Raw genomic sequence first — 26,987 nt, forward strand, 5'->3', positions numbered from 1 at the left:
CTGATTGGCTCGTCCGCCAGCAGGTGTTCTATGTCCTCTCCGTCACACGCCACAGACGGGCCTTCCAATTGGCCGAGGCTCCGTTCTGACGATGCCTGTGATTGGCTCCTGAGTGGCTGGTCACCAGCGGTGATGGCTTCCTGGAACGACTGAGGCTTCTGCTTCCGGAACTCTGACCGCTTAGTGGAAGGAGCTGGATGAACTGACCCCACAGAGAGACACATCAGAATACAAACACACACACAGAGAGAGACACACACACATCAGAATACACACACACACAGAGAGAGACACACACACACACAGAGAGAGAGACACACACACATCAGAATACACACACACACAGAGAGAGACACACACACATCAGAATACACAAACACACACAGAGAGACACACACACACACACATCAGAATACACACACAGAGAGAGACACACACACACACAGAGAGAAAAGACACACACACATCAGAATACACACACACACACACACACACATCAGAATACACACACAGAGAGACACACACACACACATCAGAATACACACACACACACACAGAGAGAGACACACACACACATCAGAATACACACACACACAGAGACACACACACAGAGAGAGAGAGAGAGACATCAGACTAGTGTGTAGCCGACAGTATTTTTCAGTGACAACACTTTTCTGGCGTCCTCAAATTACACACAGGTGTTAGGAGATGCAGATAGATAAGTAGCAGAGGTGGTCACCTCCGTTTCCTGTGAACAAGACCTGTAACATGGCAGTGTGGGAACCCTAACCAAGACCTGTAACATGGCCGAGGGGGAACCCTAACCAAGACCTGTAATATGGCCGAGGGGGAACCCTAACCAAGACCTGTAACATGGCCGTGTGGGAACCCTAACCAAGACCTGTAATATGGCCGAGGGGGAACCCTAACCAAGACCTGTAACATGGCCGAGGGGGAACCCTAACCAAGACCTGTAACATGGCCGTGTGGGAACCCTAACCAAGACCTGTAATATGGCCGAGGGGGAACCCTAACCAAGACCTGTAACATGGCCGAGGGGGAACCCTAACCAAGACCTGTAACATGGCCGAGGGGGAACCCTAACCAAGACCTGTAACATGGCCGAGGGGGAACCCTAACCAAGACCTGTAATATGGCCGAGGGGGAACCCTAACCAAGACCTGTAACATGGCCGTGTGGGAACCCTAACCAAGAGCTGTAACATGGAGACATGGGAACCCTAACCAAGACCTGTAATATGGAGACATGGGAACCCTAACCAAGACCTGTAACATGGCCGAGGGGGAACCCTAACCAAGACCTGTAACATGGCCGTGTGGGAACCCTAACCAAGACCTGTAATATGGAGACATGGGAACCCTAACCAAGACCTGTAATATGGCCGAGGGGGATCCCTAACCAAGACCTGTAACATGGCCGAGGGGGAACCATAACCAAGACCTGTAACATGGCCGAGGGGGAACCCTAACCAAGACCTGTAATATGGCCGAGGGGAACCCTAACCAAGACCTGTAACATGGCCGTGTGGGAACCCTAACCAAGAGCTGTAACATGGAGACATGGGAACCCTAACCAAGACCTGTAATATGGAGACATGGGAACCCTAACCAAGACCTGTAACATGGCCGAGAGGGAACCCTAACCAAGACCTGTAATATGGCCGAGGGGGAACCCTAACCAAGACCTGTAACATTGCCGAGGGGGTACCCTAACCAAGACCTGTAATATGGCCGAGAGGGAACCCTAACCAAGACCTGTAATATGGAGACATGGGAACCCTAACCAAGACCTGTAACATGGCCGAGGGGGAACCCTAACCAAGACCTGTAATATGGCCGAGAGGGAACCCTAACCAAGACCTGTAACATGGAGACATGGGAACCCTAACCAAGACCTGTAACATGGCCGAGGGGGAACCCTAACCAAGACCTGTAACATGGCCGAGGGGGAACCCTAACCAAGACCTGTAACATGGCCGAGAGGGAACCCTAACCAAGACCTGTAACATGGCCATGTGGGAACCCTAACCAAGAGCTGTAACATGGAGACATGGGAACCCTAACCAAGACCTGTAACATGGAGACATGGGAACCCTAACCAAGACCTGTAATATGGAGACATGGGAACCCTAACCAAGACCTGTAACATGGAGACATGGGAACCCTAACCAAGACCTGTAACATGGCCGAGGGGGAACCCTAACCAAGACCTGTAATATGGCCGAGAGGGAACCCTAACCAAGACCTGTAATATGGCCGAGGGGGAACCCTAACCAAGACCTGTAACATGGCCGAGGGGGTACCCTAACCAAGACCTGTAATATAATATGGCCGAGAGGGAACCCTAACCAAGACCTGTAATATGGAGACATGGGAACCCTAACCAAGACCTGTAACATGGCCGAGGGGGAACCCTAACCAAGACCTGTAATATGGCCGTGAGGGAACCCTAACCAAGACCTGTAACATGGAGACATGGGAACCCTAACCAAGACCTGTAACATGGCCGAGGGGGAACCCTAACCAAGACCTGTAACATGGCCGAGGGGGAACCCTAACCAAGACCTGTAACATGGCCGAGGGGGAACCCTAACCAAGACCTGTAACATGGCCGAGGGGGAACCCTAACCAAGACCTGTAACATGGCCGAGGGGAACCCTAACCAAGACCTGTAACATGGAGACATGGGAACCCTAACCAAGACCTGTAACATGGAGACATGGGAACCCTAACCAAGACCTGTAACATGGAGACATGGGAACCCTAACCAAGACCTGTAACATGGCCGAGGGGGAACTCTAACCAAGACCTGTAACATGGCCGAGGGGGAACCCTAACCAAGACCTGTAATATGGCCGAGAGGGAACCCTAACCAAGACCTGTAATATGGCCGAGGGGAACCCTAACCAAGACCTGTAACATGGCCGAGGGGGAACCCTAACCAAGACCTGTAACATGGCCGAGGGGGAACCCTAACCAAGACCTGTAATATGGCCGAGAGGGAACCCTAACCAAGACCTGTAATATGGCCGAGGGGGAACCCTAACCAAGACCTGTAATATGGCCGAGAGGGAACCCTAACCAAGACCTGTAACATGGCCGAGGGGGAACCCTAACCAAGACCTGTAACATGGAGACATGGGAACCCTAACCAAGACCTGTAACATGGAGACATGGGAACCCTAACCAAGATCTGTAACATGGAGACAAGGGAACCCTAACCAAGACCTGTAACATGGAGACATGGGAACCCTAACCAAGACCTGTAACATGGAGACATAGGAACCCTAACCAAGACCTGTAACATGGAGACATGGGAACCCTAACCAAGACCTGTAACATGGCCGAGGGGGAACCCTAACCAAGACCTGTAACATGGAGACATGGGAACCCTAACCAAGATCTGTAACATGGAGACATGGGAACCCTAACCAAGACCTGTAATATGGCCGAGAGGGAACCCTAACCAAGACCTGTAACATGGCCGAGGGGGAACCCTAACCAAGACCTGTAACATGGAGACATGGGAACCCTAACCAAGACCTGTAACATGGAGACATGGGAACCCTAACCAAGACCTGTAATAAGGCCGAGGGGAACCCTAACCAAGACCTGTAACATGGAGACATGGGAACCCTAACCAAGACCTGTAACATGGAGACATGGGAACCCTAACCAAGAGCTGTAACATGGAGATGTGGGATGATTTTTTTACATTGTTTCTAACGTACCAAAATAACGGCTAAAAACGGGTCGCCGCTGTCTTACTATTTTCTCCTTCTGTTCCAAGAGAACTACTACATCTGTTCCTACTTTTAACTCTGCATTTTGGGAGAAGGGCTCGTATTCAGCATTTCACTGTAAGGTCTACTACACCTGTTGTATTCAGCATTTCTCTGTGAGGTCTACTACACCTGTTGTATTCAGCATTTCACTGTGAGGTTTACTACACCTGTTGTATTCATCATTTCACTGTGAAGTCTACTACACCTGTTGTATTCAGCATTTCTCTGTGAGGTCTACTACACCTGTTGTATTCAGCATTTCACTGTGAGGTCTACTACACCTGTTGTATTCAGCATTTCACTGTAAGGTGGCAGGGTAGCCTAGTGGTTAGAGCGTTGGACTAGTAACCGGAAGGTTACGAGTTCAAACCCCGAACTGACAAGGTACAAATCTGTCATTCTGCCCCTGAACAGGCAGTTAACCCACTGTTCCCAGGCCGTCATTGAAAATAAGAATTTGTTCTTAACTGACTTGCCTGGTAAAATACATTTTAAATGTTTTTTTTTAAAGGTCTACTACACCTGTTGTATTCAGCATTTCACTGTGAGGTCTACTACACCTGTTGTATTCAGCATTTCACTGTAAATACTACACCTGTTGTATTCAGCAGTTCACTGTGAGGTCTACTACACCTGTTGTATTCATCATTTCACTGTAAGGTCTACTACACCTGTTGTATTCAGCATTTCACTGTGAGGTTTACTACACCTGTTGTATTCATCATTTCACTGTGAAGTCTACTACACCTGTTGTATTCAGCATTTCTCTGTGAGGTCTACTACACCTGTTGTATTCAGCATTTCACTGTGAGGTCTACTACACCTGTTGTATTCAGCATTTCACTGTAAGGTCTACTACACCTGTTGTATTCAGCATTTCTCTGTGAGGTCTACTACACCTGTTGTATTCAGCATTTCACTGTGAGGTTTACTACACCTGTTGTATTCATCATTTCACTGTGAAGTCTACTACACCTGTTGTATTCAGCATTTCTCTGTGAGGTCTACTACACCTGTTGTATTCAGCATTTCACTGTGAGGTCTACTACACCTGTTGTATTCAGCATTTCACTGTAAGGTCTACTACACCTGTTGTATTCAGCATTTCTCTGTGAGGTCTACTACACCTGTTGTATTCAGCATTTCACTGTGAGGTTTACTACACCTGTTGTATTCAGCATTTCACTGTGAGGTCTACTACACCTGTTGTATTCAGCATTTCACTGTGAGGTCTACTACACCTGTTGTATTCATCATTTCACTGTAAGGTCTACTACACCTGTTGTATTCAGCATTTCACTGTGAGGTTTACTACACCTGTTGTATTCATCATTTCACTGTGAAGTCTACTACACCTGTTGTATTCAGCATTTCTCTGTGAGGTCTACTACACCTGTTGTATTCAGCATTTCACTGTGAGGTCTACTACACCTGTTGTATTCAGCATTTCACTGTAAGGTCTACTACACCTGTTGTATTCAGCATTTCTCTGTGAGGTCTACTACACCTGTTGTATTCAGCATTTCACTGTGAGGTTTACTACACCTGTTGTATTCAGCATTTCACTGTGAGGTCTACTACACCTGTTGTATTCATCATTTCACTGTGAGGTCTACTACACCTGTTGTATTCAGCATTTCACTGTGAGGTCTACTACACCTGTTGTATTCATCATTTCACTGTGAGGTCTAGAGCCTGTTGTACTCGGCTCATGTGACAAATACATGTTTAACTATTGACGACCCTATAAAGCGACTTTTCAAAACGCTGCTGTAGCCTCCTGTCCGTTCTGAGTTATATCACCTGACGCCCAGGTGAGAAACAAACAAATCGACCCGCGTTTAGAAAAGTCGTTTTAATAAGAAGACTTTTGGATATTTTTTTTATCTTGACCAGACTAACCAGACTAATCCATCTAACTCGGCTACAACTCACAGTCCATCTCAGCCAGGACCTCCAGCTCATCAGCGAACTGTTGTTCATACTCGTCCTCTATCCCGAACATCTCGTCATACTCGTCCATTAGTAGTCAGTCAAGTTGACCGGTATGTACCGGACAGCCGAGGTGTATAATATGATAATAATATCTATGCAATACTACTTTTTCAGTCGGTTCCGTGTTTGTTCGTTTTTGTCTTCTCCTGTCCGCGTCTGTCTGCTCAATTTCGCGGTAAACTCTTTGGGTTAACTATTTCCGGGTTAATTTTGTTTTCTCGCTTGTGATTGGATGATCCAGACAAAGACTAAGCTGCTTGTCCAATAGAAACCAACCAATTCCATTTGTAGGCGCTGTTATGGCGACGACACGCCAAACTGCGCATGTGCAGCCAGTCAAAAATCAAAGTCCACACTTTTCTGATATAAAGTTGTTTCTGCCGAAAATTAAAACGTGTCAATTTGTAATTTTTCACGAAGTTGGAGTAATAACATGTTCAACTACTTAAAACATTGGCTTGAATCTAGATTGTGCCTTTTAGAATTAAGGAAAATTAACAACTAATAAGGAAGAATTGTTAATTTCTCTCATTGATCTATTTCACTAGTGTTCCCGGAAGTCTCAAAATATTGCGCCTCTTGGTTTAGAAACTCTCTGATCCAGATATTCATGTTCCGGAGGGGTGCTTCCGTATCCGGTCGGACCAAGTTAGTTTGAGCAGCAGAATAATAAAACACCTTCTACACTACTACGGATAAAACCAGAGTTAAAATATTGCTGATCATTTCTCAAACAAAATCTCTGTAAAAAAAAAAAAAAAAAAACTAACATATGTTTCTTGTGAAAACAGAAAGACTTCAGGTGGAGAGGATAAAATGTGCGAGGTTGAACTCTACCGCTGGGTGACGGTGCTACTCGTGTCTGTCGACTAAACAGCTGTCAACACAACTCAAGTCTCCAGAGTTGACTTGTTGTTGATTTGGAAAGAAAAATTTATACGGTTTTTATACTGGACACCGAAAGCAAACTGGTGAGAGATTTAATTCGATAACGACGTTGTTTATATTGTTTGTCAGGACCTAAAGCATCGCAACCTGGACACATCTAATACTATAAACGGTGAAGTACGGGATAAACCGCAGGGGTAATAACCCGTAACGAATTCGGCTCATCACGAAACTGTCAGCAACAACTAGCGGCTTTTACCTTGGATAACTTAAACCCCCTAAAAAAAATATCTCTCAATTAAAGTGTAGCTAGTTATATTCTTGTTAGTTTAGACTTTGAAACATTTATAAATATAAGTGGTTTAGTATGTAATAACTTTTACTCCTTAGTTTGTTGCTTGACAACGTTAGCTATCAGGAAGTGCTTGAGCAGCCAGGTGATCCCATCCCCGGTGTCACCATGGTAACCACCAGGTAAGGTACCGGAAGACCAAACTCCTGGGGCCCCTGCCCCTAGGCACACAACACCGCAGATTCAAATAACCAACTCATCATCAAGCTTTGATGATTTGAATCTGCTGTGTAGTGCTAGGGTAAATACCAAAACGTGCACCCATGGGGGAGGGGGGCCCCAGCACTAGGGTAAATACCAAAACGTGCACCCATGGGGGAGGGGGGCCCCAGCACTAGGGTAAATACCAAAACGTGCACCCATGGGGGAGGGGGGCCCCAGCACTAGGGTAAATACCAAAACGTGCACCCATGGGGGCAGGTTCCCAGGACTAGGGTAAATACCAAAACGTGCACCCATGGGGGAGGGGGGCCCAGGACCAAGCTGTAGAGGAGAGAGTTAGTTAATTAGTTAGTTAACTACTTTATAGTACTAGCTTGTTTATCTTCGTCTTACATGTTGTCGTTACTCTGCTGTTCTGAATCCAAAATACCCGGAGGATGACTTGGAGGACAGGTACCTACAGTAGGAAGCTACTGGACACAGAGGTGAAGTGATTAGGGTTTCTGTGTGAATGTTTTTATAGCAGGTTCATGGTTTTCTGCTAATGTAACCTCTTGGGTACTGAAACCCACTCAAAACAGTGTTTCGCCCACTGAGCAAAACCCGAGACTGTGTAGACACATTATTGTTATTTTATTGTGCGATTTAAAAAATATATATATATATTTTTTTTTACCTTTAATTTATTTTCCTAACCCTGTTTTCTTAAATCTGCATTGTTGGTTAAGGGCTTGTAAGTAAGCATTTCACTGTTGTATTTGACAAATTAAATGTGATTTGTGTGGTAATAATGTTGTGTGTTTTCCAGGAAGGTCTCACTGAAGTGTGGCAGCCCAGACAGGGGTTGGCCACGCCCCCAGAGGGAGGGGCTAACACCAATGTAGACAAACTAAAGGACCGATTAGTCCTGTTCTCCGCTAACTCCTCACCCTCTTGTATGGAGCTGGCCAATAGGATCGCAGAGTGAGTCAATAGACCACACCCACTTTCCAGATGTTCCAGTTTACACCAGGGTTGTTGCAGATAGAAACGCCTTGATCAGAGTGGACATGATTCCCTCGTACTACACGTCAGATAGAAACGCCATTACTAGAGCGGACATGAACCCCCCAGGGTTAGCATGTTACCTTTCCCTCTGGTAGGAGACTGTAGTTGAATAGCATGTTACCTTTCCCTCTGGTAGGAGACTGTAGTTGAATAGGATGTTACCTTTCCCTCTGGTAGGAGACTGTGGTTGAATAGCATGTTACCTTTCCCTCTGGTAGGAGACTGTGGTTGAATAGCATGTTACCTTTCCCTCTGGTAGGAGACTGTAGTTGAATAGCATGTTACCTTTCCCTCTGGTAGGAGACTGTGGTTGAATAGCATGTTACCTTTCCCTCTGGTAGGAGACTGTGGTTGAATAGCATGTTACCTTTCCCTCTGGTAGGAGACTGTAGTTGAATAGCGTGTTACCTTTCCCTATGGTAGGAGACTGTAGTTGAATAGCATGTTACCTTTCCCTCTGGTAGGAGACTGTAGTTGAATAGCGTGTTACCTTTCCCTATGGTAGGAGACTGTAGTTGAATAGCATGTTACCTTTCCCTCTGGTAGGAGACTGTAGTTGAATAGCGTGTTACCTTTCCCTATGGTAGGAGACTGTAGTTGAATAGCATGTTACCTTTCCCTCTGGTAGGAGACTGTAGTTGAATAGCATGTTACCTTTCCCTCTGGTAGGAGACTGTAGTTGAATAGCGTGTTACCTTTCCCTCTGGTAGAAGACTGTAGTTGAATAGCGTGTTACCTTTCCCTCTGGTAGGAGACTGTAGTTGAATAGCATGTTACCTTTCCCTCTGGTAGGAGACTGTAGTTGAATAGCATGTTACCTTTCCCTCTGGTAGGAGACTGTAGTTGAATAGCATGTTACCTTTCCCGCTGGTAGGAGACTGTAGTTGAATAGCGTGTTACCTTTCCCGCTGGTAGGAGACTGTAGTTGAATAGCGTGTTACCTTTCCCTCTGGTAGGAGACTGTGGTTTAGTATTATATAACACCTCCTAACCTGTCTGTCTATAGGAGACTGGGAGTCGAGCTGGGGAAGACTGAAGTCTACCAGGATTCTAATGGAGGTGAGGAGGAAGAGGAGGATGGTAGTGGTTCTGTGTGACCCCTGACCTGACCTCTTGTCTCCATAGAAACGCGTATCCAGATCCAGGAGTCGGTCAGAGGGAAAGACGTCTACATCATCCAGACCATCTCACCGTCAGTTTATAACAGGATACACCTGGTGTACACCGTCAGTTTATACAGGATACACCTGGTGTACACCGTCAGTTTATAACTGGATACACCTGGTGTACACCATCAGTTTATAACTGGATACACCTGGTGTACACCGTCAGTTTATAACTGGATACACCTGGTGTACACCGTCAGTTTATAACAGGATACACCTGGTGTCAGTTTATAACTGGATACACCTGGTGTACACCGTCAGTTTATAACAGGATACACCTGGTGTCAGTTTATAACAGAATACACCTGGTGTACACCGTCAGTTTATAACAGGATACACCTGGTGTCAGTTTATAACAGGATACACCTGGTGTCAGTTTATAACTGGATACACCTGGTGTCAGTTTATAACTGGATACACCTGGTGTCAGTTTATAACTGGATACACCTGGTGTCAGTTTATAACTGGATACACCTGGTGTCAGTTTATAACTGGATACACCTGGTGTCAGTTTATAACAGGATACACCTGGTGTCAGTTTATAACTGGATACACCTGGTGTCAGTTTATACAGGATACACCTGGTGTACACCGTCAGTTTATAACTGGATACACCTGGTGTCAGTTTATAATAGGATACACCTGGTGTCAGTTTATACAGGATACACCTGGTGTCAGTTTATAACAGGATACACCTGGTGTCAGTTTATAACTGGATACACCTGGTGTCAGTTTATAACTGGATACACCTGGTGTCAGTTTATAACTGGATACACCTGGTGTCAGTTTATAACTGGATACACCTGGTGTCAGTTTATAACTGGATACACCTGGTGTCAGTTTATAACAGGATACACCTGGTGTCAGTTTATAACTGGATACACCTGGTGTCAGTTTATACAGGATACACCTGGTGTACACCGTCCAGTTTATAACTGGATACACCTGGTGTCAGTTTATAATAGGATACACCTGGTGTCAGTTTATACAGGATACACCTGGTGTCAGTTTATAACAGGATACACCTGGTGTACACCGTCAGTTTATAACTGGATACACCTGGTGTCAGTTTATAACAGGATACACCTGGTGTCAGTTTATACAGGATACACCTGGTGTCAGTTTATAACTGGATACACCTGGTGTCAGTTTATATCTGGATACACCTGGTGTCAGTTTATAACTGGATACACCTGGTGTCAGTTTATAACAGGATACACCTGGTGTCAGTTTATAACAGGATACACCTGGTGTCAGTTTATAACAGGATACACCTGGTGTCAGTTTATAACAGGATACACCTGGTGTCAGTTTATAACAGGATACACCTGGTGTCAGTTTATAACTGGATACACCTGGTGTCAGTTTATAACAGGATACACCTGGTGTACACCATCAGTTTATAACTGGATACACCTGGTGTCAGTTTATAACAGGATACACCTGGTGTCAGTTTATAACAGGATACACCTGGTGTCAGTTTATAACTGGATACACCTGGTGTCAGTTTATAACTGGATACACCTGGTGTCAGTTTATAACTGGATACACCTGGTGTACACCATCAGTTTATAACTGGATACACCTGGTGTCAGTTTATAACTGGATACACCTGGTGTCAGTTTATAACAGGATACACCTGGTGTACACCATCAGTTTATAACTGGATACACCTGGTGTCAGTTTATAACAGGATACACCTGGTGTCAGTTTATAACAGGATACACCTGGTGTACACCATCAGTTTATAACTGGATACACCTGGTGTCAGTTTATAACTGGATACACCTGGTGTCAGTTTATAACAGGATACACCTGGTGTACACCATCAGTTTATAACTGGATACACCTGGTGTCAGTTTATAACAGGATACACCTGGTGTCAGTTTATAACTGGATACACCTGGTGTCAGTTTATAACTGGATACACCTGGTGTCAGTTTATAACAGGATACACCTGGTGTCAGTTTATAACAGGATACACCTGGTGTACACCATCAGTTTATAACAGGATACACCTGGTGTCAGTTTATAACAGGATACACCTGGTGTCAGTTTATAACAGGATACACCTGGTGTCAGTTTATAACTGGATACACCTGGTGTCAGTTTATAACAGGATACACCTGGTGTACACCATCAGTTTATAATAGGATACACCTGGTGTACACCGTCAGTTTATAACTGGATACACCTGGTGTCAGTTTATAATAGGATACACCTGGTGTCAGTTTATAACTGGATACACCTGGTGTCAGTTTATAACAGGATACACCTGGTGTCAGTTTATAACAGGATACACCTGGTGTCAGTTTATAACTGGATACACCTGGTGTACACCATCAGTTTATACTGGATACACCTGGTGTCAGTTTATAACAGGATACACCTGGTGTCAGTTTATAACAGAATACACCTGGTGTCAGTTTATAACAGGATACACCTGGTGTCAGTTTATAACAGGATACACCTGGTGTCAGTTTATAACTGGATACACCTGGTGTCAGTTTATAACAGGATACACCTGGTGTCAGTTTATAACAGGATACACCTGGTGTCAGTTTATAATAGGATACACCTGGTGTCAGTTTATAACAGGATACACCTGGTGTCAGTTTATAACTGGATACACCTGGTGTCAGTTTATAACTGGATACACCTGGTGTCAGTTTATAACTGGATACACCTGGTGTCAGTTTATAACAGGATACACCTGGTGTACACCATCAGTTTATAACTGGATACACCTGGTGTCAGTTTATAACTGGATACACCTGGTGTACACCATCAGTTTATAACAGGATACACCTGGTGTCAGTTTATAACAGGATACACCTGGTGTACACCATCAGTTTATAACTGGATACACCTGGTGTCAGTTTATAACTGGATACACCTGGTGTACACCATCAGTTTATAACAGGATACACCTGGTGTCAGTTTATAACAGGATACACCTGGTGTACACCGTCAGTTTATAACTGGATACACCTGGTGTCAGTTTATAACAGGATACACCTGGTGTACACCATCAGTTTATAACTGGATACACCTGGTGTCAGTTTATAACTGGATACACCTGGTGTACACCATCAGTTTATAACAGGATACACCTGGTGTCAGTTTATAACAGGATACACCTGGTGTACACCGTCAGTTTATAACTGGATACACCTGGTGTCAGTTTATAACAGGATACACCTGGTGTCAGTTTATAACTGGATACACCTGGTGTCAGTCTATAACTGGATACACCTGGTGTCAGTTTATAACTGGATACACCTGGTGTACACCATCAGTTTATAACAGGATACACCTGGTGTCAGTTTATAACAGGATACACCTGGTGTACACCATCAGTTTATAACAGGATACACCTGGTGTACACCATCAGTTTATAACAGGATACACCTGGTGTCAGTTTATAACAGGATACACCTGGTGTACACCGTCAGTTTATAACTGGATACACCTGGTGTCAGTTTATAACTGGATACACCTGGTGTCAGTCTATAACTGGATACACCTGGTGTCAGTTTATAACTGGATACACCTGGTGTACACCATCAGTTTATAACAGGATACACCTGGTGTCAGTTTATAACAGGATACACCTGGTGTACACCGTCAGTTTATAACTGGATACACCTGGTGTCAGTTTATAACAGGATACACCTGGTGTCAGTTTATAACAGGATACACCTGGTGTACACCATCAGTTTATAACTGGATACACCTGGTGTCAGTTTATAACTGGATACACCTGGTGTCAGTTTATAACAGGATACACCTGGTGTACACCATCAGTTTATAACTGGATACACCTGGTGTCAGTTTATAACAGGATACACCTGGTGTCAGTTTATAACTGGATACACCTGGTGTCAGTTTATAACTGGATACACCTGGTGTCAGTTTATAACAGGATACACCTGGTGTCAGTTTATAACAGGATACACCTGGTGTACACCATCAGTTTATAACAGGATACACCTGGTGTCAGTTTATAACAGGATACACCTGGTGTCAGTTTATAACAGGATACACCTGGTGTCAGTTTATAACTGGATACACCTGGTGTCAGTTTATAACAGGATACACCTGGTGTACACCATCAGTTTATAATAGGATACACCTGGTGTACACCGTCAGTTTATAACTGGATACACCTGGTGTCAGTTTATAATAGGATACACCTGGTGTCAGTTTATAACTGGATACACCTGGTGTCAGTTTATAACAGGATACACCTGGTGTCAGTTTATAACAGGATACACCTGGTGTCAGTTTATAACTGGATACACCTGGTGTACACCATCAGTTTATACTGGATACACCTGGTGTCAGTTTATAACAGGATACACCTGGTGTCAGTTTATAACAGAATACACCTGGTGTCAGTTTATAACAGGATACACCTGGTGTCAGTTTATAACAGGATACACCTGGTGTCAGTTTATAACTGGATACACCTGGTGTCAGTTTATAACAGGATACACCTGGTGTCAGTTTATAACAGGATACACCTGGTGTCAGTTTATAATAGGATACACCTGGTGTCAGTTTATAACAGGATACACCTGGTGTCAGTTTATAACTGGATACACCTGGTGTCAGTTTATAACTGGATACACCTGGTGTCAGTTTATAACTGGATACACCTGGTGTCAGTTTATAACAGGATACACCTGGTGTACACCATCAGTTTATAACTGGATACACCTGGTGTCAGTTTATAACTGGATACACCTGGTGTACACCATCAGTTTATAACAGGATACACCTGGTGTCAGTTTATAACAGGATACACCTGGTGTACACCATCAGTTTATAACTGGATACACCTGGTGTCAGTTTATAACTGGATACACCTGGTGTACACCATCAGTTTATAACAGGATACACCTGGTGTCAGTTTATAACAGGATACACCTGGTGTACACCGTCAGTTTATAACTGGATACACCTGGTGTCAGTTTATAACAGGATACACCTGGTGTACACCATCAGTTTATAACTGGATACACCTGGTGTCAGTTTATAACTGGATACACCTGGTGTACACCATCAGTTTATAACAGGATACACCTGGTGTCAGTTTATAACAGGATACACCTGGTGTACACCGTCAGTTTATAACTGGATACACCTGGTGTCAGTTTATAACAGGATACACCTGGTGTCAGTTTATAACTGGATACACCTGGTGTCAGTCTATAACTGGATACACCTGGTGTCAGTTTATAACTGGATACACCTGGTGTACACCATCAGTTTATAACAGGATACACCTGGTGTCAGTTTATAACAGGATACACCTGGTGTACACCATCAGTTTATAACAGGATACACCTGGTGTACACCATCAGTTTATAACAGGATACACCTGGTGTCAGTTTATAACAGGATACACCTGGTGTACACCGTCAGTTTATAACTGGATACACCTGGTGTCAGTTTATAACTGGATACACCTGGTGTCAGTCTATAACTGGATACACCTGGTGTCAGTTTATAACTGGATACACCTGGTGTACACCATCAGTTTATAACAGGATACACCTGGTGTCAGTTTATAACAGGATACACCTGGTGTACACCGTCAGTTTATAACTGGATACACCTGGTGTCAGTTTATAACAGGATACACCTGGTGTCAGTTTATAACTGGATACACCTGGTGTCAGTCTATAACTGGATACACCTGGTGTCAGTTTATAACTGGATACACCTGGTGTACACCATCAGTTTATAACAGGATACACCTGGTGTCAGTTTATAACAGGATACACCTGGTGTACACCATCAGTTTATAACAGGATACACCTGGTGTCAGTTTATAACTGGATACACCTGGTGTCAGTTTATAACTGGATACACCTGGTGTCAGTTTATAACAGGATACACCTGGTGTCAGTTTATAACTGGATACACCTGGTGTCAGTTTATAACAGGATACACCTGGTGTCAGTTTATAACTGGATACACCTGGTGTCAGTTTATAACAGGATACACCTGGTGTCAGTTTATAACAGGATACACCTGGTGTCAGTTTATAATAGGATACACCTGGTGTACACCGTCAGTTTATAATAGGATACACCTGGTGTCAGTTTATAACTGGATACACCTGGTGTCAGTTTATAACAGGATACACCTGGTGTCAGTTTATAACTGGATACACCTGGTGTCAGTTTATAATAGGATACACCTGGTGTCAGTTTATAACAGGATACACCTGGTGTCAGTTTATAACAGGATACACCTGGTGTCAGTTTATACAGGATACACCTGGTGTCAGTTTATACAGGATACACCTGGTGTACACCATCAGTTTATAACAGGATACACCTGGTGTCAGTTTATAACTGGATACACCTGGTGTACACCGTCAGTTTATAACAGGATACACCTGGTGTACACCATCAGTTTATACTGGATACACCTGGTGTCAGTTTATAACTGGATACACCTGGTGTCAGTTTATAACAGGATACACCTGGTGTCAGTTTATACAGGATACACCTGGTGTCAGTTTATAACAGGATACACCTGGTGTCAGTTTATAACTGGATACACCTGGTGTCAGTTTATAACAGGATACACCTGGTGTCAGTTTATAACAGGATACACCTGGTGTACACCGTCAGTTTATAACTGGATACACCTGGTGTACACCATCAGTTTATACAGGATACACCTGGTGTCAGTTTATAACTGGATACACCTGGTGTCAGTTTATAACTGGATACACCTGGTGTACACCGTCAGTTTATAACAGGATACACCTGGTGTCAGTTTATAACAGGATACACCTGGTGTCAGTTTATAACAGGATACACCTGGTGTACACCATCAGTTTATAACAGGATACACCTGGTGTCAGTTTATAACAGGATACACCTGGTGTCAGTTTATAACAGGATACACCTGGTGTCAGTTTATAACTGGATACACCTGGTGTCAGTTTATAACAGGATACACCTGGTGTCAGTTTATAACAGGATACACCTGGTGTACACCGTCAGTTTATAACTGGATACACCTGGTGTCAGTTTATAACAGGATACACCTGGTGTCAGTTTATAACAGGATACACCTGGTGTCAGTTTATAACTGGATACACCTGGTGTCAGTTTATAACAGGATACACCTGGTGTCAGTTTATAACAGGATACACCTGGTGTCAGTTTATAACAGGATACACCTGGTGTCAGTTTATAACAGGATACACCTGGTGTACACCGTCAGTTTATAACTGGATACACCTGGTGTCAGTTTATAACAGGATACACCTGGTGTCAGTTTATAACTGGATACACCTGGTGTCAGTTTATAACAGGATACACCTGGTGTCAGTTTATAACTGGATACACCTGGTGTCAGTTTATAACAGGATACACCTGGTGTCAGTTTATAACAGGATACACCTGGTGTCAGTTTATAACAGGATACACCTGGTGTCAGTTTATAACTGGATACACCTGGTGTACACCGTCAGTTTATACAGGATACACCTGGTGTACACCATCAGTTTATAACTGGATACACCTGGTGTCAGTTTATAACTGGATACACCTGGTGTCAGTTTATACAGGATACACCTGGTGTCAGTTTATAACTGGATACACCTGGTGTCAGTTTATAACTGGATACACCTGGTGTCAGTTTATAACAGGATACACCTGGTGTACACCGTCAGTTTATAACAGGATACACCTGGTGTACACCGTCAGTTTATAATAGGATACACCTGGTGTCAGTTTATAACTGGATACACCTGGTGTACACCGTCAGTTTATAACTGGATACACCTGGTGTCAGTTTATAACTGGATACACCTGGTGTACACCGTCAGTTTATAACAGGATACACCTGGTGTACACCGTCAGTTTATAATAGGATACACCTGGTGTCAGTTTATAACAGGATACACCTGGTGTCAGTTTATAACAGGATACACCTGGTGTACACCATCAGTTTATAACAGGATACACCTGGTGTCAGTTTATAACAGGATACACCTGGTGTACACCGTCAGTTTATAACTGGATACACCTGGTGTCAGTTTATAACAGGATACACCTGGTGTCAGTTTATAACTGGATACACCTGGTGTCAGTTTATAACAGGATACACCTGGTGTCAGTTTATAACTGGATACACCTGGTGTCAGTTTATAACAGGATACACCTGGTGTACACCGTCAGTTTATAACAGGATACACCTGGTGTACACCGTCAGTTTATAACTGGATACACCTGGTGTACACCATCAGTTTATAACAGGATACACCTGGTGTACACCGTCAGTTTATAACAGGATACACCTGGTGTCAGTTTATAACTGGATACACCTGGTGTACACCGTCAGTTTATAACTGGATACACCTGGTGTACACCATCAGTTTATAACAGGATACACCTGGTGTCAGTTTATAATAGGATACACCTGGTGTCAGTTTATAACTGGATACACCTGGTGTCAGTTTATAACAGGATACACCTGGTGTCAGTTTATAACTGGATACACCTGGTGTCAGTTTATAACTGGATACACCTGGTGTCAGTTTATAACTGGATACACCTGGTGTCAGTTTATAACAGGATACACCTGGTGTCAGTTTATAACAGGATACACCTGGTGTCAGTTTATAACTGGATACACCTGGTGTCAGTTTATAACAGGATACACCTGGTGTCAGTTTATAACAGGATACACCTGGTGTACACCGTCAGTTTATAACAGGATACACCTGGTGTCAGTTTATAACAGGATACACCTGGTGTCAGTTTATAACAGAATACACCTGGTGTCAGTTTATAACTGGATACACCTGGTGTCAGTTTATAACTGGATACACCTGGTGTACACCGTCAGTTTATAACAGGATACACCTGGTGTCAGTTTATAACAGGATACACCTGGTGTCAGTTTATAACAGGATACACCTGGTGTCAGTTTATAACTGGATACACCTGGTGTCAGTTTATAACTGGATACACCTGGTGTCAGTTTATAACAGGATACACCTGGTGTCAGTTTATAACTGGATACACCTGGTGTCAGTTTATAACTGGATACACCTGGTGTCAGTTTATAACAGGATACACCTGGTGTACACCATCAGTTTATAACAGGATACACCTGGTGTACACCATCAGTTTATAACTGGATACACCTGGTGTACACCATCAGTCTATAACTGGATACACCTGGTGTCAGTTTATAACTGGATACACCTGGTGTACACCATCAGTTTATAACTGGATACACCTGGTGTCAGTTTATAACAGGATACACCTGGTGTCAGTTTATAACAGGATACACCTGGTGTCAGTTTATAACTGGATACACCTGGTGTCAGTTTATAACAGGATACACCTGGTGTACACCATCAGTTTATAACAGGATACACCTGGTGTACACCATCAGTTTATAACTGGATACACCTGGTGTACACCATCAGTCTATAACTGGATACACCTGGTGTCAGTTTATAACAGGATACACCTGGTGTACACCATCAGTTTATAACAGGATACACCTGGTGTACACCATCAGTTTATAACTGGATACACCTGGTGTACACCGTCAGTTTATAACTGGATACACCTGGTGTACACCATCAGTTTATACTGGGTTATAGTAGATTATAGATTATAGTCTTATGATTCTAACACATTTCACCCAGTTCTACAGATTCAGGGTGGAATACTTTAGTCACTACTTTAAATATTCAAATTCTTCTATCAATGGAGCTCTCCCTCTCTCTGTGTATTTGTGTTACTGTAACAGTAAACTGTGTGTGTGTGCAGGGATGTGAACCGGTGCCTGATGGAGCTGTGTGTGATGGCGTATGGGTGTGTGACGGCGTGTGCGAGGAGTGTGTGTGGCGTGCTGCCGTACCTTCCCTACAGTAAACAGTGTAAGATGAGGAAACGGGGATCCATCGTCTGTAAGCTGATCGCCTCTCTGATGTGCAGGGCAGGTGAGACAACACGTTATGTTTCAATCGAATGTGTTGGAGATAGCGGTTCATCTACACTGTGTTAGGTCTGACGTACGTACGTATGTGTGTGTGTGTGTGTGTGTGTAGGTCTGACCCATCTCATCACTGTGGATCTTCATCAGAAGGAGATTCAGGGCTTCTTCAACATCCCAGTAGACAACCTGAGAGCTTCTCCCTTCCTACTGCAGTACATACAGGAGGAGGTAGGACTACACTACCCACAACCCCCTCCTACTACAGTACATACAGGAGGAGGTAGGACTACACTACCCACAACCCCCCAGTACATACAGGAGGAGTTAAGATGTAGATTCCAGACTCTACTACCCACAACCCCTTGTTGTTTCCCTGTAGATTCCAAACTCCACTACCCATAACTCCTTGTTGTCTCCCTGTAGATTCCAGACTACCATAATGCCGTCATCGTGGCCAAATCACCGTCCTCCGCTAAGAGGTGAGTTACCCTGACACTCATTCCTCTGTCTCTCTGTCTCTGTCTCTCTGTCTCTAAGAGGTGAGTTACCCTGACACTCATTCCTCTGTGTCTCTGTCTCTCTGTCTCTGTCTCTCTAAGAGGTGAGTTACCCTGACACTCATTCCTCTGTGTCTCTGTCTCTCTGTCTCTGTCTCTCTAAGAGGTGAGTTACCCTGACACTCATTCCTCTGTGTCTCTGTCTCTCTGTCTCTCTCTCTGTCTCTCTGTCTCTAAGAGGTGAGTTACCTTGACACTCATTCCTCTGTCTCTCTGTCTCTGTCTCTGTCTCTAAGAGGTGAGTTACCTTGACGCTCATTCCTCTGTCTCTCTGTCTCTCTGTCTCTGTCTCTAAGAGGTGAGTTACCCTGACGCTCATTCCTCTGTGTCTCTGTCTCTGTTGTCTAGGGCCCAGTCCCTCATTCCTCTGTCTCTGTCTCTCTGTCTCTGTCTCTGTTGTCTAGGGCCCAGTCCCTCATTCCTCTGTCTCTGTGTCTGTCTCTCTGTCTCTGTCTCTGTTGTCTAGGGCCCAGTCCCTCATTCCTCTGTCTCTGTTGTCTAGGGCCCAGTCCCTCATTCCTCTGTCTCTGTGTCTGTCTCTCTGTCTCTGTTGTCTAGGGCCCAGTCCCTCATTCCTCTGTCTCTGTGTCTGTCTCTCTGTCTCTGTTGTCTAGGGCCCAGTCCCTCGCCGAGAGGTTGCGTGTGTCTATTGCTGTGATCCACGGAGATGCAGAGACGGACCTGCTGGACGGACGGCACTCTCCTCCGACAGTCAGAACCACCGGAGGTCTACCTGAACTACCCTGTAAGAGACACACAGATCCCTGTTAGAGACACACAGATCCCTGTTAGAGACACACAGATCCCTGTTAGAGACACACAGATCCCTGTTAGAGACACACAGATCCCTGTTAGAGACACACAGATCCCTGTTAGAGACACACAGATCACTGTTAGAGACACACAGATCCCTGTTAGAGACACACAGATCCCTGTTAGAGACACACAGATCCCTGTTAGAGACACACAGATCCCTGTTAGAGACACACAGATCCCTGTTAGAGACACACAGATCCCTGTTAGAGACACACAGATCCCTGTTAGAGACACACAGATCCCTGTTAGAGACACACAGATCCCTGTTAGAGACACACAGATCCCTGTTAATCTGACTCTGGGTCAGTAGATAACGGGTCTCATTACCGTCTCTCTCTCTGTCAGTCTGTATCCCTAAGGAGAAGCATCCTATCACAGTCGTAGGAGATGTGGCCGGACGCATCGCCATCATCGTGGTGAGTGGCTGGGGTCAGAGGTCAGGGAGGAGGCTGTGTGACATCGTCAGGGCAGGACGGGGGAGGTGTGTATGTGTGTTAACCTGGTGTGTGTGTCAGGATGACATCATCGATGATGCGGTGGGTTTTGTGGCGGCAGCGGAGATGCTGAGGGAGAGGGGGCGGGGCCAATCATCGCCATGGCAACACACGCCATCCTGTCTGCGGACGCTCCCAGAATCCTCCAGGAGTCAGCCATTAGTCAGGTAAGAGCAGAACGGAGGGGAGGGGAGGGGAACGGGAACGGAGGGGAGGAGGGGAGGGGAACGGAGGGGAACGGGAATGGAGGGGAGGGGAACGGGAATGGAGGGGAGGGGAACGGAGGGGAACGGGAATGGAGGGGAGGGGAACGGGAATGGAGGGGAGGGGAACGGAGGGGAACAGGAATGGAGGGGAGGGGAGGGAATGGAGGGGAGGGGAATGGAGGGGAGGGGAGGGAATGGAGGGGAGGGGAAACGGAGGGGAGGGGAGGGGAACGGAGTGGAGGGGAACGGAGGGGAGGGGAACGAAGGGGGAGGGGAGGGGGAGGGAATGGAGGGGAGGGGAACGGAGGGGAGGGGAACGAAGGGGGAGGGGAGGGGAACGGAGGGGAGGGGAACGGACAGGAGGGGAACGGAGGGGAACGGAGGGGAGGGAAACGGAGGGGAGGGAAACGGAGGGGAACGGAGGGGAACGGGAACGGAGGGGAGGGGACGGAGGGGAGGGGACGGAGGGGAACGGAGGGGAGGGAAACGGAGGGGAGGGAAACGGAGGGGAGGGAAACGGAGGGGAACGGGAACGGAGGGGAACGGGAACGGAGGGGAGGGGAACGGGAACGGAGGGGAACGGAGGGGAGGAGGGGAACGGAGGGGAGGGGGGAGCGGAGGGGAGGACGGAGGGGGAGGAGGGGAACGGAGGGGGAGGGGACGGAGGGGAGGGGGGAGCGGAGGGGAGGGGAACGGAGGGGAGGAGGGGAACGGAGGGGAGGGGAACGGAGGGGAGGGGAACGGGAACGGAGGGGAGGGAATGGAGGGGAGGGGTATGGAGGGGAGGGAGGGGAATGGAGGGGAGGGGAACGGAACGGAGGGGAGGGAACGGAGGGGAGGAGGAGAGGGGAACGGAGGGGAGGAGGAGAGGGGAACGGAGGGGAGGAGGAGAGGGGAACGGAGGGGAGGAGGAGAGGGGGAACGGAGGGGAGGAGGAGAGGGGAACGGAGGGGGAGGAGGAGAGGGGAACGGAGGGGAGGAGGAGAGGGGAACGGAGGGGAGGGGAACTGGAACGGAGGGGAGGAGGGGAGGGGAACGGAGGGGAGGGGAACGGAGGGGAGGGGAACTGGAACGGAGGGGAGGAGGGGGGGGAACGGAGGGGAGGGGAACGGGAACGGAGGGGAACGGGAACGGAGGGGACCGGAGGGGAACGGAGGGGAGGGGAACGTAGGGGGGGGGAACGGAGGGGAGGGGGAGCGGAGGGGAGGGGAGGGGAGGGGAAGGGGAATGGAGGGGGGGAACGGAGGGGGAGGGGAACGGAGGGGAGGGGAACGGAGGGGGGGAACAGAGGGGAGGGGAACGGAGGGGACCGGAGGGGAACGGAGGGGAGGGGAACGTAGGGGGGGGGGAGGGGGGAGCGGAGGGGAGGAGGGGAGGGGAAGGGGAATGGAGGGGGGGGGAACGGAGGGGAGGGGAACGGAGGGGGAAACAGAGGGGGAGGGGAGGGGGGATGGGAGGGGAACGGAGGGGGAGGGGAACGGAGGAGAGGGGAACGGAGGGGGAGGGGATGGGAACGGAGGGGAGGGGAACGGAGGGGATGGGAACGGAGGGGAGGGGAACGGAGGGGATGGGAACGGAGGGGGAGGGGAACGTAGGGGGGGGGGGAACGGAGGGGAGGGGGAGCGGAGGGGAGGGAGGGGGGAGGGAAGGGGAATGGAGGGGGGGAACGGAGGGGAGGGGAACGGAGGGGAGGGGAACGGAGGGGGGGAACAGAGGGGAGGGGAACGGAGGGGACCGGAGGGGAACGGAGGGGAGGGGAACGGAGTAGGGGGGGAGGGGGGAGCGGAGGGGAGGAGGGGAGGGGAAGGGGGAATGGAGGGGGGGAACGGAGGGGGAGGGGAACGGAGGGGGAACAGAGGGGAGGGGAACGGAGGGGATGGGAGGGGAACGGAGGGGGAGGGGAACGGAGGAGAGGGGAACGGAGGGGAGGGGATGGGAACGGAGGGGAGGGGAACGGAGGGGATGGGAACGGAGGGGAGGGGAACGGAGGGGATGGGAACGGAGGGGAGGGGAACGGAGGGGAGGGGATGGGAACGGAGGGGAGGGGGATGGGAACGGAGGGGAGGGGAAACGTAGGGGAGGGGAACGGAGGGGAGGGGATGGGAACGGAGGGGATGGGAACGGAGGGGATGGGAACGGAGGAGAGGGGAACGGAGGGGAGGGGATGGGAACGGAGGGGAGGGGAACGGAGGGGATGGGAACGGAGGAGAGGGGAACGGAGGGGAGGGGATGGGAACGGAGGGGATGGGAACGGAGGGGAGGGGAAACGTAGGGGAGGGGATGGCAACGGAGGGGATGGGAACGGAGGAGAGGGGAACGGAGGGGAGGGGATGGGAACGGAGGGGATGGGAACGGAGGGGAGGGGATGGGAACGGAGGGGAACGGAGGGGGAGGGGAGGGGAACAGAGGGGAGGGGATGGGAACGGAGGGGAGGGGGAGGGGAACAGAGTGGGAGGGGATGGGAACGGAGGGGAGGGGAATGGAGGGGAGGGGAGGGGAACGGAGGGAAACGGGAACGGAGGGGAACGGAGGGGAGGGTCTGTCTAGTTGGAGCTTTATTAGTTTTCTCATGATTCTCTGTCTCTCTCTGCACGTCTGTCTCTCTCTCTGCACGTCTGTCTCTCTCTGCACGTCTGTCTGTCTCTGCCCGTCTGTCTGTCTGTCTCTCTCTCTCTCTGCCCGTCTGTCTGTCTGTCTCTCTCTCTCTCTGCCCGTCTGTCTGTCTCTCTCTCTCTGCCCGTCTGTCTGTCTCTCTCTCTCTGCCCGTATATCTCTCTCTCTCTCTCTCTGCCCGTCTGTCTCTCTCTCTCTCTCTCTCTCTCTCTCTGCCCGTCTGTCTCTCTCTCTCTCTCTCTCTCTCTGCCCGTCTGTCTGTCTCTCTCTCTCTCTCTCTGCCCGTCTGTCTGTCTCTCTCTTTCTCTGACGTCTGTCTCTCTCTCTGCCCGTCTGTCTGTCTTTCTGCCCGTCTGTCTGTCTCTCTCTTCTCTGCCCGTCTGTCTGTCTCTCTGCCGTCTCTCTCTCTTTCTCTGCTGTCTGTCTGTCTGTCTCTCTGCCGTCTCTCTCACTCTCTCTGCCCGTCTGTCTCTCTCTCTCTCTCTCTAACCATCTGTCTGTCTCTCTGCCTGTCTGTTTCTCTCTCTCTCTGCCCATCTGTCTCTCTCTCTGTCGTCTGTCTGTCTCTCTGCCATCTCTCTGCCCGTCTGTCTCTCTCTCTGTCTCTCTGCCATCTCTCTCTCTCTCTCTCTCTGCCCGTCTGTCTGTCCATCTGCCCGTCTGTCTGTCTCTCTGCCCGTCTGTCTGTCTCTCTCTCTCTGCCCATCTTTCTCTCTCTCTCTCTCTCTCTGCCCGTCTGTCTGTCTCTCTCTTTCTCTGACGTCTGTCTCTCTCTCTGCCCGTCTGTCTGTCTTTCTGCCCGTCTGTCTGTCTCACTCTTCTCTGCCCGTCTATCTGTCTCTCTGCCGTCTCTCTCTCTCTGCTGTCTGTCTGTCTGTCTCTCTGCCGTCTCTCTCTCTCTCTCTGCCCGTCTGTCTCTCTCTCTGTCTCTCTGCCTTCTCTCTCTTTCTCTCTCTCTGCCCGTCTGTCTGTCTGTCCATCTGCCCGTCTGTCTGTCTCTCTGCCCGTCTGTCTCTCTTTCTCTCTCTCTGCCCGTCTGTCTGTCTGTCTGTCCATCTGCCCGTCTGTCTGTCTCTCTGCCCGTCTGTCTCTCTTTCTCTCTCTCTGCCCGTCTGTCTGTCTGTCTGTCCATCTGCCCATCTGTCTCTCTCTCTGCCGTCTGTCTCTCTCTCTCTGCCCGTCTGTCTGTCTCTCTCTCTCTCTCTGCCCGTCTGTTTGTCTCCCTTTCTCTCTGCCCGTCTGTCTCTCTCTTCTCTGACGTCTGTCTGTCTCTCTGCCCGTCTGTCTCTCTCTCTCTGCCCGCCTGTCTGTCTCTCTGCCCATCTGTCTGTCTCTCTGCCCATCTGTCTGTCTCTCTGCCCGTCTGTCTGTCTCTCTGCCCATCTGTCTCTCTCTCTCTCTCTGCCGTCTCTCTCTCTCTCTGCCGTCTCTCTCTCTCTCTGCCCGCCGGTCTGTCTCTCTGCCCATCTGTCTGTCTCTCTGCCTGTCTGTCTGTCTCTCTGCCCGTCTCTCTTCTCTAGGTGGTGGTAACCAACACGATTCCCCACTCGTCCCAGAAGCTCCAGTGCTGTAAGATAAAGACGGTTGATGTTTCTCTGATCCTGTCTGAAGCTGTACGGAGGATCCACTGTGGAGAGTCAATGTCTTGTCTGTTCCACAACATAGGAGCTGACGACTGACACACACACACAGATGCACGTTTATTTTCTGCCAAAATAAAAATAAATTGCCATTGGTTTGTCGGTATTTGTGCAGCAGATGTTTTCAAATCAAAGTTTATTTGTCACGTTCGCCGAACAGGTGTTGTAGACCTCACAGTGAAATGCTGAATACTACAGGTGTAGTAGACATCACAGTGAAATGCTGAATACAACAGGTGTAGTAGACCTTACAGTGAAATGCTGAATACAACAGGTGTAGTAGACCTCACAGTGAAATGCTGAATACAACAGGTGTAGTAGACCTCACAGTGAAATGCTGAATACAACAGGTGTAGTAGACCTCACAGTGAAATGCTGAATACAACAGGTGTAGTAGACCTCACAGTGAAATGCTGAATACAACAGGTGTAGTAGACCTCACAGTGAAATGCTGAATACAACAGGTGTAGTAGACCTTACAGTGAAATGCTGAATACAACAGGTGTAGTAGACCTCACAGTGAAATGCTGAATACAACAGGTGTAGTAGACCTCAGTGAAATGCTGAATACAACAGGTGTAGTAGACCTCACAGTGAAATGCTGAATACAACAGGTGTAGACCTCACAGTGAAATGCTGAATACAACAGGTGTGGTAGACCTTACAGTGAAATGCTGAATACAACAGGTGTAGTAGACCTCACAGTGAAATGATGAATACAACAGGTGTAGTAGACCTCACAGTGAAATGCTGAATACAACAGGTGTAGTAGACCTCACAGTGAAATGCTGAATACAACAGGTGTAGTAGACCTCACAGTGAAATGCTGAATACAACAGGTGTAGTAGACCTCACAGTGAAATGCTGAATACAACAGGTGTAGTTGACCTCACAGTGAAATGCTGAATACAACAGGTGTAGTAGACCTCACAGTGAAATGCTGAATACAACAGGTGTAGTAGACCTCACAGTGAAATGCTGAATACAACAGGTGTAGTAGACCTTACAGTGAAATGCTGAATACAACAGGTGTAGTAGACCTTACAGTGAAATGCTGAATACAACAGGTGTAGTAGACCTTACAGTGAAATGCTGAATACAACAGGTGTAGTAGACCTTACAGTGAAATGCTGAATACAACAGGTGTAGTAGACCTCACAGTGAAATGCTGAATACAACAGGTGTAGTAGACCTCACAGTGAAATGCTGAATACAACAGGTGTAGTAGACCTCACAGTGAGATGCTGTTCTGTATTCCA

At 47.5% G+C, this 26,987-nt stretch overlaps 1 protein-coding gene and 2 pseudogenes across 1 annotated transcript in view; 2 read left to right on the plus strand and 1 right to left on the minus strand.

Annotated features, from left to right (window-relative positions):
- Positions 1 to 5,969, minus strand: part of LOC135538450 (chromosome transmission fidelity protein 18 homolog) — a 60,325-nt pseudogene extending 54,356 nt beyond the window's left edge.
- The window catches only part of LOC135538451 (chromosome transmission fidelity protein 18 homolog), a 178,396-nt gene that overhangs the window by 140,029 nt on the left and 11,380 nt on the right, over positions 1 to 26,987 (plus strand).
- LOC135538452 (phosphoribosyl pyrophosphate synthase-associated protein 2-like) lies at positions 7,402 to 25,823 on the plus strand (annotated as a pseudogene).

The sequence above is a fragment of the Oncorhynchus masou genome, unplaced genomic scaffold (assembly GCF_036934945.1).
Source record: "Oncorhynchus masou masou isolate Uvic2021 unplaced genomic scaffold, UVic_Omas_1.1 unplaced_scaffold_966, whole genome shotgun sequence".
Taxonomy (NCBI): domain Eukaryota; kingdom Metazoa; phylum Chordata; class Actinopteri; order Salmoniformes; family Salmonidae; genus Oncorhynchus; species Oncorhynchus masou.